Source organism: Alligator sinensis, unplaced genomic scaffold, assembly GCF_000455745.1.
Source record: "Alligator sinensis unplaced genomic scaffold, ASM45574v1 scaffold886_1, whole genome shotgun sequence".
Lineage (NCBI taxonomy): Eukaryota > Metazoa > Chordata > Crocodylia > Alligatoridae > Alligator > Alligator sinensis.
Genome location: NW_005842040.1, coordinates 1,329,936 through 1,345,487, shown reverse-complemented (window position 1 = coordinate 1,345,487; position 15,552 = coordinate 1,329,936). Strand labels below are relative to the sequence as shown.

General features: G+C 51.6%; 1 long non-coding RNA gene across 1 annotated transcript in view; it reads left to right on the top strand.

Moving 5' to 3' along the window:
• The window catches only part of LOC102368686, a 27,774-nt gene that overhangs the window by 4,233 nt on the left and 7,989 nt on the right, over positions 1-15,552 (top strand). The window contains exons 2-3 of the long non-coding RNA XR_323694.3: positions 3,157-3,260; positions 5,879-6,014. This is a non-coding gene — a long non-coding RNA (uncharacterized LOC102368686). The remainder of the gene's footprint in view (positions 1-3,156; positions 3,261-5,878; positions 6,015-15,552) is intronic.

The following is a 15,552-nucleotide window of genomic DNA, read 5'->3' as shown; positions in this document are numbered from 1 at the left end:
CTGCGGCTTGCCCAGTGGGCCAAGGGGTCACATTCCAGTGGCTCCACATCCTCAGCGAGATAGATAGCCACTGAAGACTCGGCACTACCTGCCCGATGCTGGGGTCTGATACGTTTGGACCCCAACATTGAAGCCATGTCCATGGCCCACACTGGCAGTAGCTGGCATGGAGGAGATTGGCCGGTGCTGGTGCCAGTGCTGGTGCTGGGAGTGCTGGCACAGGAAAGTGGATCCCCCTCTTCCACATCCCCTTGCCTCTGCGCTTTGGCCTCCCTGACTTTGTTCACCAGCACCTGTGATCAAGGGTTTTGGGGCTGCCAGTGCACATGCTCCCCTTCACCCTCAGGTCACACATGCCTGCCATCATACTGGACCGCAAGGGATCCAGCCATCTCCTGATGCCCTCCTTCAGCCCCCTCCCCAGTGCCTGCACGTCTGGTGACAGCTGCCTGCCCCAGCCAGGAACATTGATCCCCTGGAACTTCTCCATTTGGTTCTCCAGTTCCCTCACGAGGTGGATCACCTGGCTGAGGAGGGTATTGCCAGCGCTAAGGGTCTTGGTGGCCTCGAGGAAGGGTTTGAGGACCACCAACATCTGGGAGATGGTACCCCACTCAACTCTGTTCAGGGGGGCACTGATCCGCATCTCCCCAAGTGAGGCCATCTCATGGATGGCCTTCTGTTGCTCCACCAGCCTCTCGAGCATCAGGTATGTGGAGTTCCACCGAGTCTCCACATCCTGTATGATTCTGTGCTGCGGGATGCTGAGCTCTGCCTGTTTCTCCCGCAGCATCTTGCCCCCCTTGATTCTGCGGTGCAAGTAGCCCGCCACCTTCCTGCATTTTGAAATCAGCTGGCTTGTAGCAGTACTGGTGGTGGCGCCGTCACCGGCAGCTCTGTCCCCCTCCAAGGCATCCCTCACTATTAGGTGCAACCTGTGTGTCTCACAGCAGATGCCAACAAAGTTGGCATCACGGACCGCCTTCGCCATATTGGCCCTGTTGTCGGTGACCATGAACCCGCCGATGAGCTCGGCCTGCCCAACAAGCCATCCCTGCACCATACGGTTCATGGCCTCTTTGATCTCCCTTGCCGTGTGGGACTCATCCAGCACCTCGGCCTTGGGAACACTCCCCCCCTTTCTGTCCATCATTCCCTCACTGGTCCAGGGTGGCCTGCCTCTGCTTTGGGGGTAAGGGGGCTTTGGAGTGAGCGGGGGACTTCTCTTTCAGCACACTCACACTGGTGCCAGGCTGAGCAGTAGGAAGAGGGGCAAGGGGGTGGTGCCTCCTTAGATGCAGCAGCATGGCCATGGTGGAGAAGTGTCTCACGTCCTTGCCATGGCTCATGTGCCTTCAGCAGTGCTGGCAGATGGCAAACTGCCACCTCAAAATGCCACCATCATCTGCCACCTCAAAATGATCCCACAATACACTACTCCCCTGCTTCCTGGTTGAGGGCAAGGATCCTGCCTTTTCCCGCTTCTCAGCAGGCTGAGGCTCAACAGTAGGAAGAGCTGCCTCAGCTGAGCCATTTGCCTCCACAACCTCAGCCTCCTCCGAGGTGCTGCTTTCCGGAGACCTGGGTCTAGGGGAAACGTGAGGGGTGTGGAGCACAAACTCTGATTCCCCCTCAGTCCCCAGAATCGCCTGAGCCAGCACTCAGCATCCCTGGTTCCAGCTCTAGCTCCAGCTCTAGCTCCTCCTCTGGCAATGGGAGGCTCATGCTGAGAGCTGAAATTGGGATGGAAGAGACAGTGATTCCACTGCTGGTGCCCACTTCTGGACTGAGCAGAGGTGGTACAGATGCAGGGACATTAGGTGCAGACACTTCTCCCACCACCTGGCTTCTACTGGCAGCACTGATGTCATGGCTGCTCGGGAATAGAATGCGTTGGTGTTTGGGATGGGGTGGGGGCTTGCAGCTCTAGCTCTCTCCTTACCCCCTCCCCTCCTCTGCCAGAAGACCTGGCATCTGCCTTTCCAGCACACTTCATATTGATCTTCCTGTGCTGCAAAAGGTCTCTGTGTGTGTGAATCCTTTTGTATATCTGTCTGTCTTGTTCTCCTGTGAATATCTGTGTCTATCCTGTGGTGTGAATGAAATTATTTGTGTGTGTTCCTGTGTCTCAATATATTATCTGTCTTGCTCTTCTGTAAATATCTGTCTGTCTTCTTCTGCTGTGATTTTTTTTCTATATTCTGGTTTTCTGTGTGTGTGTGTGTGTGTGTGTGCGTGTGTGCATGCAGCGATAGATAACATTGGCTGGGAAAACACAACTGTCTTTTTGCAAAGTTTCCAAAAAAAGTTCCCAAAAAAAGCATTCAAAGAAATAAATTGAATTGTAACACTATTAATAATTGAATTGAATAGCTAAGCTAAGCTAAATCCTAACCACTCCTTTAGAACATGAAAAAGCAGTAGGCAGGGTTCAGTCGCAGCATTCCTCTCTCGTACACCTGCTGACAAGGAACCAGCTGCAAAAGGTATAGAAAGGCCTGAAACAGGGGCTTTTGTACTTTTTTTGTCCCACCCACAGACGCTGCCATTAGAAAGGTAGCCAGGGAGAAATCCTTCTCACTGGCTACCTACAGATGTCAGTCTTCCTGCCCCCACCCCACTCCCCCTCCCTCCCCTGCTCTCACTCTCCGTCCCTCCCCCACTCCTTCTCCCTCTTCAATTCCCTCAAAATGGCCGAAGCAGCTCCAAAGCACATGAAGTGGGTCCAAAGTGCTTCGGATGCCCCTATCCTACTCCAGACACTATTACTGGGATCCCACATTGACCCAAAAGTGCTGCTTCGGATGCCGAAGCATGCAAAGTGGGTACGGATCCGAAGACTCGCACAGTCCTAAAAGGCACCCCTGCAAAGAGAGGGGCTACAAATTGGCCCATGAACTGACTTGCAAACTGCTTGCTCTGTTTGCTGCCTCTGCTCACTGTTTTGATTCATCCCCTTCCGAGAAGAGCACCAGTTGCACAAATTTATTTGGATTCGAATTTAGTTTTAGACTTTGCATTCTCCAATAGTCAGCAGTGTTAAGATACCAGTTAAAGCACCTGCTCCCAAGAGGGTTTATCAAGCTCTGCAAGTTCCCTCCCTTCAGGCTCCTGTCTTTTTCATTTGTCCACTAAAATAACCTTCCTTGTATCTAGAACATCAGCTAAAGAGAGAGAGAGCTGCAAGTGCTAATGATGGTCCCAATATACATTTTTCACTCATGGCAAAGTCTCCTCAGCACCACAACGTTCCTGTCAAAGTAGGTACCATATTCCTTCCTAATTTGGGTGATACATAGTTTTCTTTCAGAAACCACAGCTGGAAAGGTTACAACCCAGCAATGCATCTCATTCTACATTGAGGACTAAGGGCAAGATGGGGTAGGCATCACCACTTGGATGAGGAGTGGCTGTAAGGGGAGGTATTGTTGCACAAACGGCTAGTTTCGTGCCCCTGGAGGCTTGTCCAATCCACCTCTAGGAGAGAGTCACACACACAGGCTGGGTCCAATTTCAGATTTATTGTTTGCAAACAAGTTCGACAAGGGAGCTTAATGCTCAAATCCGTGTCGACCCCAAACAGAGTCTGGGGTTCCTTTTTATAGCTAACATAAACAAAAGATTCTAATGTGTCGCGTAATTATTGGCAGCCCAAGTATTATGTCTTGCAACATATGTCTAGCAGTTACATGTTCTATGACGGTTTACATACATGTCTCATTTACATCTTAAATCTCCTCCCTGGGGCCGTCTTTAAGCCCATCTCGGTCATTCTTCGGTCAGGGTCTGAGTTCTTTACATCAGCATCTTTCCCTGTGCCTCTTCTCTTATCTCTCGTAAGGAGTTATTTATTGCATCTGTTCTTGGCTATGTCTGCAGAAGTCTAGTGCTACTCGTAAATCTATCATTGGCCTATATGCCTTAGCAGAAGCAATTGTGTAGTGAAGCCAAACAGTTCTCAGCTGTGAAGCCTTTGTGTAGTGAGATGAGACATTTTTACCACACAGCTGCTATACAAACGTTATTGCAAAATCATAATGACTAGATTATAACATATTTTTACCACAGTATGGAGGCCACATAATGGTGTCCCAGCACCCTGCCTAAGTAACTTCCTTCCTCCAGGGAAGGCTAGAGCTGCAGGTGAGATAGTCCAAGAGCACCGGCCTAATTAAAAGCACCAAAGCCTCATGTGTATCAGTGTCCCCTGCACTGAAAAATGGCAGCTCATCAAATGAGCACCCCCACCGCCGTTTCTCAGTGCAGGAACACTGATACACATGATGCTGGAGTCTGCTGGTACACGTTTATTTCTGTGCTCTAGCAGACTCGATCAATCAAGTCTGCTCTCATGTACTAGATTTCCAGCGAGTCGGAGCTGGCTCCTTGCACGTCTGTTGGAGCTCAGTGTGATTAAGTCAGAGTGTCCAACTTCTAAGTTGCCAGGGGCTGCATGCCCCACAGCCTCCCCTTCTCCTTCCTCCCACTCCCAACACTGCATAGGCACATAGTTGGGCACCCCACCTCACCTTTGGCTGACTGGCAGTGGGCTTCTCCGCTACATTGCTCTGCACCATACCACACAGGTGCTTTTGGCTGCTGGCTTCCTTGGCACTGTAGTCTGTGCCTCTCTGCCTCACTCCACCTGCTGGAGGAGGGAGGGGAAGCCCCAAGACCCTAGCTGCTGCGGCATCTGGAATGATAAGGGTAATGGAAGCTGAATGGGAGCATGTTAAGAGCTGCATGTGGCCTGTGTGCTGCCAGGTAGCCAGCACCCAGTTAAGTTATGGGGATACACTGCACTGAGGTATAACATCCTGTGCGGGACATTAGTTTCCTGTATGTTATCACCTAGTAAGTTCTGCCTTAATAGTTCCAGTTATAGTTGCCAGGTTAAGGTTAGCGTCAAGGATTACATTTGGGTCTTCCGTATGGAGTACCTGGAGCATCCTTGGACAAAGAAAAGAGTAATGTGCAGAGCAAACCAGGCTTATCTCTCCCTGCTATTCCACACTCTCCATTTGAGAGTGTGGAAAGGTACTGACTGTAGATAGTTAGTGGAGAGGCTGCCCATGGTTTGAAAGAGAAGCAGCAAGCTGCAAAAGATGGATCAACAGTACCCCTGGCCTTTCTTCATCACAGTGGCACCATACCCCACAGGTGCTTTGTGCTGCTGGCTTCCTTGGCACTGTAGTCTGTGCCTCTCTGCCTCACTCCACCTGCTGGAGGAGGGAGGGGAAGCCCCAAGACCCTAGCTGCTGCGGCATCTGGAATGATAAGGGTAATGGAAGCTGAATGGGAGCATGTTAAGAGCTGCATGTGGCCTGTGTGCTGCCAGGTAGCCAGCACCCAGTTAAGTTATGGGGATACACTGCACTGAGGTATAACATCCTGTGCAGGACATTAGGTTCCTGTATGTTATCACTTAGTAAGTTCTGCCTTAATAGTTCCTGTTATAGTTGCCAGGCTAGCGTGAAGGATTACATTTGGGTCTTCTGTTTGGAGTACCTGGAGCATCCTTGGACAAAGAAAAGAGTAATGTGCAGAGCAAACCAGGCTTATCTCTCCCTGCTATTCCACACTCTCCATTTGAGAGTGTGGAAAGGTACTGACTGTAGATAGTTAGTGGAGAGGATGTCCATGGTTTGAAAGAGAAGCAGCAAGCTGCAAAAGATGGATCAACAGTACCCCTGGCCTTTCTTCATCACAGTGGTAGTGTGTCCTGGCCAGGGTGCACCCATGCACTGGGACTTTGCTTCAGTGGCTGCTTGCAAGGATGCTACCAAGTGAGAGCAGGTGGAGGTTTGAGAGCAGTTTCATAGCCATGTTTCTGAGTAGCCTTATTTGCAAACTTCTGGGTTTGGGAATGTGCCTGCAGGTGTGTTAGTGGGCCAGTCTTGGGCATGCCTTGGCCACGAAATGCTGCAGCTGTATGTAGGCAAGCCCCCAGAAGACTTGGATCCAAACCCAAAGAGCATTTCAGAGGGTGAGGAAATGAAGACAGGGGACCATTGGTAGGTATTTCCTGTTTTATCTGCTTTTGTATTTCTCTCCTGCTTTCTAAAGTAAGAAATAATTGTGTTTAGAAGAACTATTGCTTACTTATATGATAACTGAGAGTCTTGGAGTAGTGTTATTCCTGCTTATAATGTATGCTGTAATTCGGTGGCCTGAGGACAGAAAAAACTTATGCACTCACCCAGAAGGAGTATAAACAGGTCTTCTAAATTACAGAACATCCTGTGCCAATATTTTCATACCTCATTACATCTTATTATATTTTTTCCTCTCCTAGAACCTTATGTCTCTGGTAAGAGTTTCCAAATGGACAGTTCATAGTTTTACCAAGTATGCAGCTAAAGAGAGCATAATTAGCTTACAAAATAGAGCTGAATCATCTACATATTCATTAATGCTCTTAAGGTAATGCACATTAAATTTAGTACTTCTGGGTGCGTCTACACATGTGCTTTAATGTGCATTAGCCTATTTTAATGCACATTAAAATGTCGCTATTTAGTTAATGCACATTAAAATAGGGTAATGTGTATTACACATCACAGGTGCGCTTTATTTAATGCGCAGTAAGACTGGCTAATGCTCATTTTTTTAGTTTCTCACAATGGAGGTACGAGATTTAGTGTGCATTACCTAACGCAAGTTAATGCATGTCCCCCACGTTGTCAAGTACTAGAAAAATGCACTTTAGCCTATCGTAATGCTAATTGGCTAAAGAGCATGTTTTTGTGATGCTTTAATGTGCATGAAAACAGGCTAATGCGCATTAAAGTGTACATGTAGATGTGCCCCCTGTGTACTTAACTGACATACAGATCATCGGTGTATAGCATAATATAAGCCATAGGGGGAAGATATTTGCTCTAGAAACGTGATCAGCAGTATCCATGGGGCAAGTGCATGTACCTTTGAGTGCCCTGATGTCTCTTACTGGGGACTTACAGGGCAGGGCTGCCTCACAACCCTGCCATGCCCTCTGTATTGATAATTTGTTGATGTGAGACTCTAACAGGAATGGAGGGTGGGCTGGGCAATATATATTTGCACTGTATGGCAGAGAAACCCTGTCACTTTACGAGTTAGTAAACAGTTCACTTGGTAGGAACTTGATTTTAGCTGAGAGACTGCAAAATTGTCTTCCTTAGGTTAGGACCACCTTGTGGATATACTGGATGGTGTAGCTTTCCCTCCTCCCCCTGCCATTTGGAATATTAACCAGATTTAGAATTATTTAATCCATGGTTACCTGGACGGGTTCATCCCCCAAGCCAAGCTACAAGAGAAAATGGAAAAACTGTGTTCTGACAAAGGAGAGAGAAGCAAATAGTGACCAGTATTTGTATTGTTCCTCATGCAGTCCTTTAGGAGAAAGGTATCTGAAGCAATGAGATAGTGGATGGTTACATTCTGGTGCTGTTTTCCTTCCCCACTTTGGGCTCTTAAAGATGTCCTTGATATACTATTGACACCACTCTTTTTACATATGCATAAACTTTGCCTATTTTAGTATTTCCTCACCTCACAAGTTGTAGGGGGATGTCCTTGATAGGCCACATATTTCAAGCCTCTTTACTAAATTTGCATCACTTTAACATATTAACATGGTTCTGAAAAGCATGGTTAAAGTGTGACTCGCAATTCCAGCAGTTGAAGCTCATGCTTTCCTCGGGATTTCTCAAAATTATGGAAATGTTTATTCTGTAGGGCTTATAATGCCAATTTAACCAGCGTTTAATGTTTTTATAACAAGCCTTATGACTGTACTTTCGAATCTGGTTGTCTCCTCATGCTTGCTAGACCCAAGCCATCCGCATCCCTCTTGAATTGTGGCACCCAGAATTGCACGCAGTACTCCATCTGCGGTCTGACCAGCGCCCGATAGAGGGGAAGTATCAGCCCCTTGCACCTATTTGTCATGCATCTGTTGATGCACGATAAAGTGCCATTGGCTTTTCTGATGGCTTCGTCACACTGCCGACTCATGTTCATCTTGGAGTCCACTAGGACTCCAAGATCCCTTTCCACTTCCGTGCCACCCAGCTGGTCATTTCCCAGGCAGTAGGTGTGCTGGACATTTTTCCTCCCTAGGTGCAGCACTTTGCATTTCTTCTTGTTGAATTGCATTCTGTTGTTTTCTGCCCACTTGTCCAACCTGTCCAGGTCTGCTTGCAGCTGTTCCCTGCCCTCCATCGTGTCCACTTCTCCCCATAGCTTTGTGTCATCCGCAAACTTGGACAGAGTACACTTCACTCCCTCGTCCAAGTCGCTGATGAAGACATTAAAGAGTATTGGTCCAAGGACCGAGCCCTGCGGGACCCCACTGCCCACACCCTTCCAGGTCGAAACCGACCCATCCACCATGACTCTCTGGGTGCGACCATCTAGCCAATTCGCCACCCACTGGACTGTGTAGTCATCCATGTGGACCCCATGGGGACCCAGCATGACCCCGCACTGCTCGCGACCCACGGAGACCCAGCATGACCCCACACTGCTCCCAGCCCATGGGGACCCACAATGGCCCCATACTCCTCTTGACCCACGGGGACCCAGCGCGACCCCACAAAGCTCCCAAACCATGGGGACCCGGCGCAACTCTGCGCTTCTCCAAACCACAGGGACCCAGCGGGACCCCGCAGTGCTCCCTCTTCTGTGCCAGGGCTGGGCCTGTACCATATGCATGTGGGACTCAGCTTTTGTCTAAGGTGTCCCTGTGTTGTGTTTAGTCTGTATGTGTGTGTAAGTAATAACTATATGTGATGTCTTCTCTGATTTATGACTGTGTCTGTCTTCTTCTGTGTGGTGTTTAAGAATATTTCTTCTATGGTTTGTGTGTCTGACTTCTTCTTTTGTGTTGTTTTTAATCTGTATGTGTTTGTAACTAAAATAATATCTCTTCTTCTTCTCTGATGTATGTGCCTGGCTTCTTGTGTCTTGTGCTTATTCTGCATGTGTGTGTAAGTATATAACATCTCTTCTTCTTCTTCTCTGTGTATGTGTGTGTAACGTCCATGGCTCCCAATTCAATTCGGACTCAGTGATTCAGCCTCCAAATCGCATCGACGCCCAAAACTCTGCACACCCCTAGTTCAGAGCCATGAGGACAACTTGCTCATCATTTACGGCACCAATTGGTCTGATGAAGTGAGCCGGATCAGGAGGCCAGGTTGTGTGGTTGCCGGGTTGCATGGTTGCAGCATGCTGTTCAGACAGGCTGCCCAGGAGCGCAGGGTCAGTGCTGGAACTGATACGGGAACCTAGACTTTGTGACCTCCCATGGCTGGAGTCCAGTTGTCCTTGGTGCAGCTGTTGCAGCAGCTTGTGGCTGCCTGGGACTTCCCTGCGAGGCCCGTCCCTTTGCTGTGTCTGACTGGTGTGTTTTTAGCCCTTGTGTAGGCCAAGCTGGTGCTCGACATTCTGCTCTTTCTGAGCTATTTCTGGAGTCTGGGTGGGAGTGTGGAAAGGGCTGAGTCTGGACTTGTCTTTTCTTGCAGGGATGCTGGAGGGTTTCACATTTTCCCTCTGTTCCAATGTAAGTACAAGGCAGGATAATGCTGCTGGGAGAGGAGGTCCGGGTCACTTCTTCCCCACAATTAATGCAGTAAGTCCTTGGCTGCCTGGAGAAGACACAGTTTGATCATGGAAGGATTCTAGCCGAGCCCCTGAAGTTGACCGTAGGAGTGTGGGGTGTGGAGGAAGGGTCCAGAGTAGGCCTGTGCGAACAGGCAAGCATTTGATTCAGATTCAGCTGATTTGGAGGACAGTGATTCGATACAGAGATTCAGATCACTGTCTCAAGTCTAGTCGGCTGAATTGGCTTTGGAAGATTTGGCTCTGATTCGGAGAGATTCGGAGATTCAGCCATAGACTATAATTGGGAATCAGAGAAATCCCTGTAACCTTATCATTTTTTGGCTGACTCAGATAAAATTTGCAAGGATGGTAGCCCCTGCTGAGGCCATGATGCCTGCCAGGCTTCAAGGAGATAGGTGCAGGGGTTTCTGGGAAATTGCACCTCAGGCTGCTGACAAGCAAAACTCATGACACGTGTGACTTTGTGTGTGTGTTAAGGTGCACCCTCACTCGGGCTGGGGCCTCTACATGACACAGTAGTGTGCCCCAGTGAGGGCTTCTCCTCCCCTACAGCCTCATCCCAGTCCACCACTTTAAATAAGAAGAGGTAAGTAAGCAGCACAGTAGCACTAGCAGCATCTCAGGCAGCCACTGTGTCACAGAGCCTTTCTTTCTTTCCTGCAGGAGCTGCTTCTCCAGGAGCTCACAGAGAACTCTCCCTGCCAACCCCAGCCCTGGGGATTAGATGTACATAGATAGGGCCCTGCCTCCTTCCGGTCAGCTGACTGGGGACCTGTGCTAGGGGTGTTGGTGTAAGGCTTTGGCACTGGCAGCCACTGTTCTTTAGGTCAATCTGCTATCTTTTAGGAGACCAACTGAAGAGTTAGAGAAATATATCTTAGCAAGCTTTCATGTTGAAAAACCCTTTGCCAGGCTGAGGTAGCCCCTGCAGTTGGTGTGTGTGCTCTTGCTGGATGGAAGGAATAGGAAAGAAGCCAGAGGTTGGCATGCAATGCAGATAAGAAAGGCAGTCAGTGAAAATAGAAATGGAGGAGTCAGGGGGTGAGAGAGACAGGCTGGGGTCGGGGAAAGGGGGACATAGCAGGTAAAAGTGGAGAGGTAGCTGCTGCTACCTGGGAAGTCAGATGTCCGGTAGGTTGTAGCATGTCATAATTCCAATGTCCGTCTTGAGTCCATGAGTTTCTGTATCTAGGAGGTTGATAAAGTAAAGTTCATAGGCTCCTCTGTGAAAAGCAGTTTGTAAATTCAAACAAGCACCCAACCTGGCTAACCTCATCACCAGAAGCCAACTTCCTTCAGCCCAAAACACAAACCCTGCCAACATATCTCCAGTACCCCCACATACTGCGCACCAGAGTCTATCAAAGACAAGAATACCCAACTACCTGTGGGGAGAGATTGCTCACAAAAGAACCACTCTGTCTCCAGTCTCTCAGACCCGATCCTCAAAGGGAATTTACAAACCACTTTTCATAGATGGGTCTATGAACTTCACTTCATCAGCCTCCTAGGTACAGAAACTCATGGACTCAATATAGACTTTGGATTTATGAGACACTGCAACCTGCCGGACATCTGACCCCCTAGGCACCTCTCCACTTTTACCTGCTACATCCCCTTTCCCCGACCCCAGCCAGTCTCTCTCACCCCCTGATGCCTCCATTTCTATTTTCACCGACTGGTTTTCTTGCCTGCATTGCATGCCAGCCTCTGGCTTCTTTCCTGTTCCTTCCATCCAGGAAGAGCACACACAGCAACTGCAGGTGCTTCCTTAGCCTGATGAAGGGTTTTTTCAACCCATAAAGCTGGCATCCCAGGCAGCTAAGCTGAGCTTACCTGGAGCCTCACAACTCCACTGCAACCTGCAAGCCTCAGGCCTGTCAAAGACATGATGGGTCTGGGCTTTCCCCAGCCAGGACTGTGTGCGTGCATGCGGTGGCTGGAGGTTATGGCGCCTCCTATCCGCCTTTCACCAGGGAGATACTCGGTCCTGGCATTTCCTGGGGCTGCCACGCCACCAGCAGTCCCACCAGGCCTCCCGACCCTGGCAGAGTGCAGTTTTAGTGGTCATGCCCAGGACCTGGGGCCTCCTCCTTCCCCAGAGCCCCAGCCCATACCTCCAAGTTTGTCCTGGCACAGGAGCTTAGCAGGGACACGTTCTTGCCCTGCTGGCTGGTGATGCAGTGAGTGCCGCCTGCGGCTCAGAGAGCGGAGCATGAACTTCTGTGTTGTGTTTAGTCTGTATGTGTGTGTAAGTAATAACTCTATGTAATGTCTTCTTCTCTGATTTATGACTGTGTCTGGCTTCTTCTGTGTGGTGTTTAAGAATAGTTCTTCTATGATGCATGTGTCTGACTTCTGTGTTGTTTTTAATCTGTATGTGTTTGTAACTAAAATAATATCTCTTCTTCTTCTCTGATGTATGTGCCTGGCTTCTTGCATCTTGTGCTTATCCTGTATGTGTGTGTAAGTATATAATATCTCTTCTTCTTCTCTGTGTATGTATGTGAGTGTTTGTAATGTCCATGGCTCCCGATTCAATTCAGACTCAGTGATTCGGCCTCCAAATCGCATCAGCGCCCAAAACTCTGCACACCCCTAGTTCAGAGCCATGAGGACAACTTGCTGGTCATTTACAGCACCAGTTGGTCTGACGAAAGGAGCCGGATCAGGAGGCCGGGTTGCATGGTGTCAACGGAGGGCTGAGGTTTTCAGCACCCAGAATTGAGGTGGTACAGGGCACGCAGAGACCAGAGCTGAGGAGAGGGAGCACATGGCCATTCACTCTACCATGTCCTCGCTGGTCAGGGACATCAGCTCCCAGTCACCCCTCTCTGGCTGCTCTTTCATGGTGTGCTGGGCCACGTCCTGCGACAAATCAGTGTCATCGTCTGGCCGCTGAAACCACACAATGATTGTGGGCTCACTGTCTTGGTGTGGAGGGGTGTCCCTGGAAATGTCAGCCATGTGCTTGGGCCTCAGGGTAGGCTCATCAAAGCTTTCCGTTGTGCTGCTGGTTGTCTCTGACAGCTGCTGGTCCTGGGAGTCATCACCTCCCACCGTGTCATCACTCTGGATGCTGTTCTCCAGAGACCTGCTGGGCAAGCAGAGAGGGAGGGTTAGAAGTGTCTCAGGGGACAAGGTACCCCGATGCCCTCCAAGGCTCCAGGCAGGAGCTCAGGAGGGTTTTTGGGAAGGGCAGGGAGGGGCAGAGAGGGGCAGTGCCAGGAGACAGCCTTTGTGTGTGTAGCTGGGTGTGTCCCAGGCTGTGGGCAGGGACAGGGACAGGGACAGATCCTGCTCTGCATGTGCTGGCAGCCCCACCGGAGAGGCTGAGATGGGTGGTGGGCGAGGGCTGGTTCCTGGGGATGGGCTCAGAACGAGATGTCATGGCCATGTCAGGGCCTGGGTGGTCGGGGCAGGGCCAGTGGGCATGTTTCATGGAGGTCCCTCCTGCCCTTCCCACCCTGGTCTCAGCCCCAAGAGACAGACGCCCCCTGCCTCCCCGGTCTGCCCCCAGCCCTGCCCCATGGCTTCCACCTGTCCACTTCCTGCCAGCAGTAGCAGGTCAGGGTCAGGAACAGGCAGCTCCAGCACCCGAATTTGTGCACATGGTTCCTTTCCCTGCAAACATCGGGCATGTTGTTTGGCCTCAGGCTAGGCTCTTCAACACTTTTGATGGTGCTGCTGGTTGTCTTTGGCAGCTGCTGGTCCCAGGAGTCATCATTTCTCACTGTGTCGCGACTCTGGACACTGTCCTCCAGAAAGCTGCTGGGCGAGCAGAGAGGGAGGGTGAGGTGGCTCCAGGGACGGGGCACCCCGATGCGCTCCAAAGCCCCAGGCAGCAGCTCAGGAGTGTGTTTGGGAAGGGCAGGGAGGGGCAGTGCCAGGAGACTGGGCCCTGGTGTGTGCAGCTGGGTGTGCCCCAGGCTGTGGGCAGGGACAGGGACTGATCCTGCTCTGCATGGGCTGGCAGCCCCACCAGAGAGGCTGAGATGGGCGGTGGGCCAGGGGTGGTCCATGAGGATGGGCTCAGAGCGACATGTCGTGGCCATGTCAGGGTCTGGGTGGTCGGGGCAGGGCCAGTGGGCGCATTTCCTGGAGGAGGCCAGGCCGTGTGAAGGTCCCTCCTGCCCTTCCCAACCTGGTCGCAGCCCCGGGACATGGACGCCCCCTGCCTCCCCCATCTGCCCCCAACCCTGCCCAGCGGCTGCCACCTCTCCTCCTCCAGCCCGCAGCAGCAGGTCAGGGCCTCCCACAGGCAGCTCCAGCACCCGCCCCGCTCCATCTCCAATATCGCTCGCGGCTTGGTGCAGGGGCTTGGGGGGGCTTGGGGGGAACGGCCCCTCAAGCGGCGGGCAAGCAAAACTCATGCCATGGGTGCTGTGGGACTGACCGTCTCTGGCTTGGGGCCTGGCTGCTAAGCTACTGTGTTACCAGTTACCAATCAATCAATCATGATTCACTCAGGGACCAGGGACTCAGGGACCAGCTCAATACACAGGACCTAGCTACTACGTAACGACTTAACAAGCATCAATTAGCACCTACAAAACCAGGCTAAGGAGAGGAAAGAATCAATACAGACAATCAACTGCCCCAAGACAGAGTTGGCACGAGTTTTGTCTGCCAGCAGCCCCGGCCCCAGAAACCCCCTGCACCGATCTCCTCCACAGCTGGCAGGCGTCACAGCAGAGGCCACCATCCCTGCAGCTGTCACCCCGCTGCGCCTTAACACGCAGTGTCACCCATGGCACCAGTTTTGCTTGCCTGCAGGTTGAGGTGCAGTTCCCCCCAAACCCCTGTACCGATTACCTTGAAACTTGGCAGACTGTGTGGCCTCAGTAAGAGCTACCAGCCCTGCAGTTTTGACCCCACTGTGTTGTAACACAGCCGTGACATGAGCTTGGCTTCCAGGAATTTGGGGGTACAGTTCCCCTCAAACCTCTGCACCGATCTCCTTGAAACATGGCAGGTTTCATGCTCTTAGCAGAGGCTACCATCTCTGCAAGTTTCATCCAAATTGGACAAAAAACAACAAAGTTATAGATATTTAATTGATTCCCCCATTATACCATATGGCCAGATCTCCGAGGCTGCTCCGAAGCGTCGGCCGGATCAAGGCGGAAACCCGGTCCGGCGCTCCCGATCAGATCACAGCCATCTGAAGTGACTGGATCCGAAGCCGGATTTGATCGCTGCCAGCTTGCACAAGCCTACCAGCCAGCCCCAAGCCCGTGCGCATGGCCCCTTGGCCTGGTCTGGTGCATGTCTGTTGGCACCAAGCTGGCTGCGGTCAGCCAGGGGGAACATGGGACCTGCCACTCGTGAGCCCATAAGCAGCCCAGTGCTCAGCCCCGAGCGCAGCAGGGGCTGCATGCCCTGTGCAGACTGAGCTCAGGCCGCCAGGCAGGAGGGGCTGGGCCAGGCCCCCATGGCTGGGACAGTTTAGTCGGGACTGATCCTGCCTGGAGCAGGGGGCTGGACTGATGGGAGCTTGTGAGGGCTCTTCCAGCCCCGCTGCCCTGCGCTTCCTCGTGGCATCCCCTGGGCGCTGTCAGTGCCGCGGGCAGGATGGATGAGCTGGGCCGAGCTGCGCAGTCCCCTGTTGTGCGAGAGGCTGGTGCAGAGCGCAGGGGCTAAGGTCTGTTAGGAACAGAAGAGACTTCGGGGCCGCAAGGAGCCCGCATGGGCCTATTTGCTGCGGGAGGCCAGGTCAGGGAGACTGCAGCCCGAGTAGCCAAAATATGGCCTCTGTAAGCCCAGAACCTCACTGCCCCTCCACAAGCTGCCTCCATGCAGGAGGGGCAGCTCTGATTGCTAATTAACCGCCCCCCACCCCCAGCCTGGCCTGACCCCACCCAACGGAGCCGGGGGTGCTGGGCACAAGGAGCCTCTGCCTGGGTCAGCTTGCGCCTGGCCCCCAGGCTGCTCCCAGCC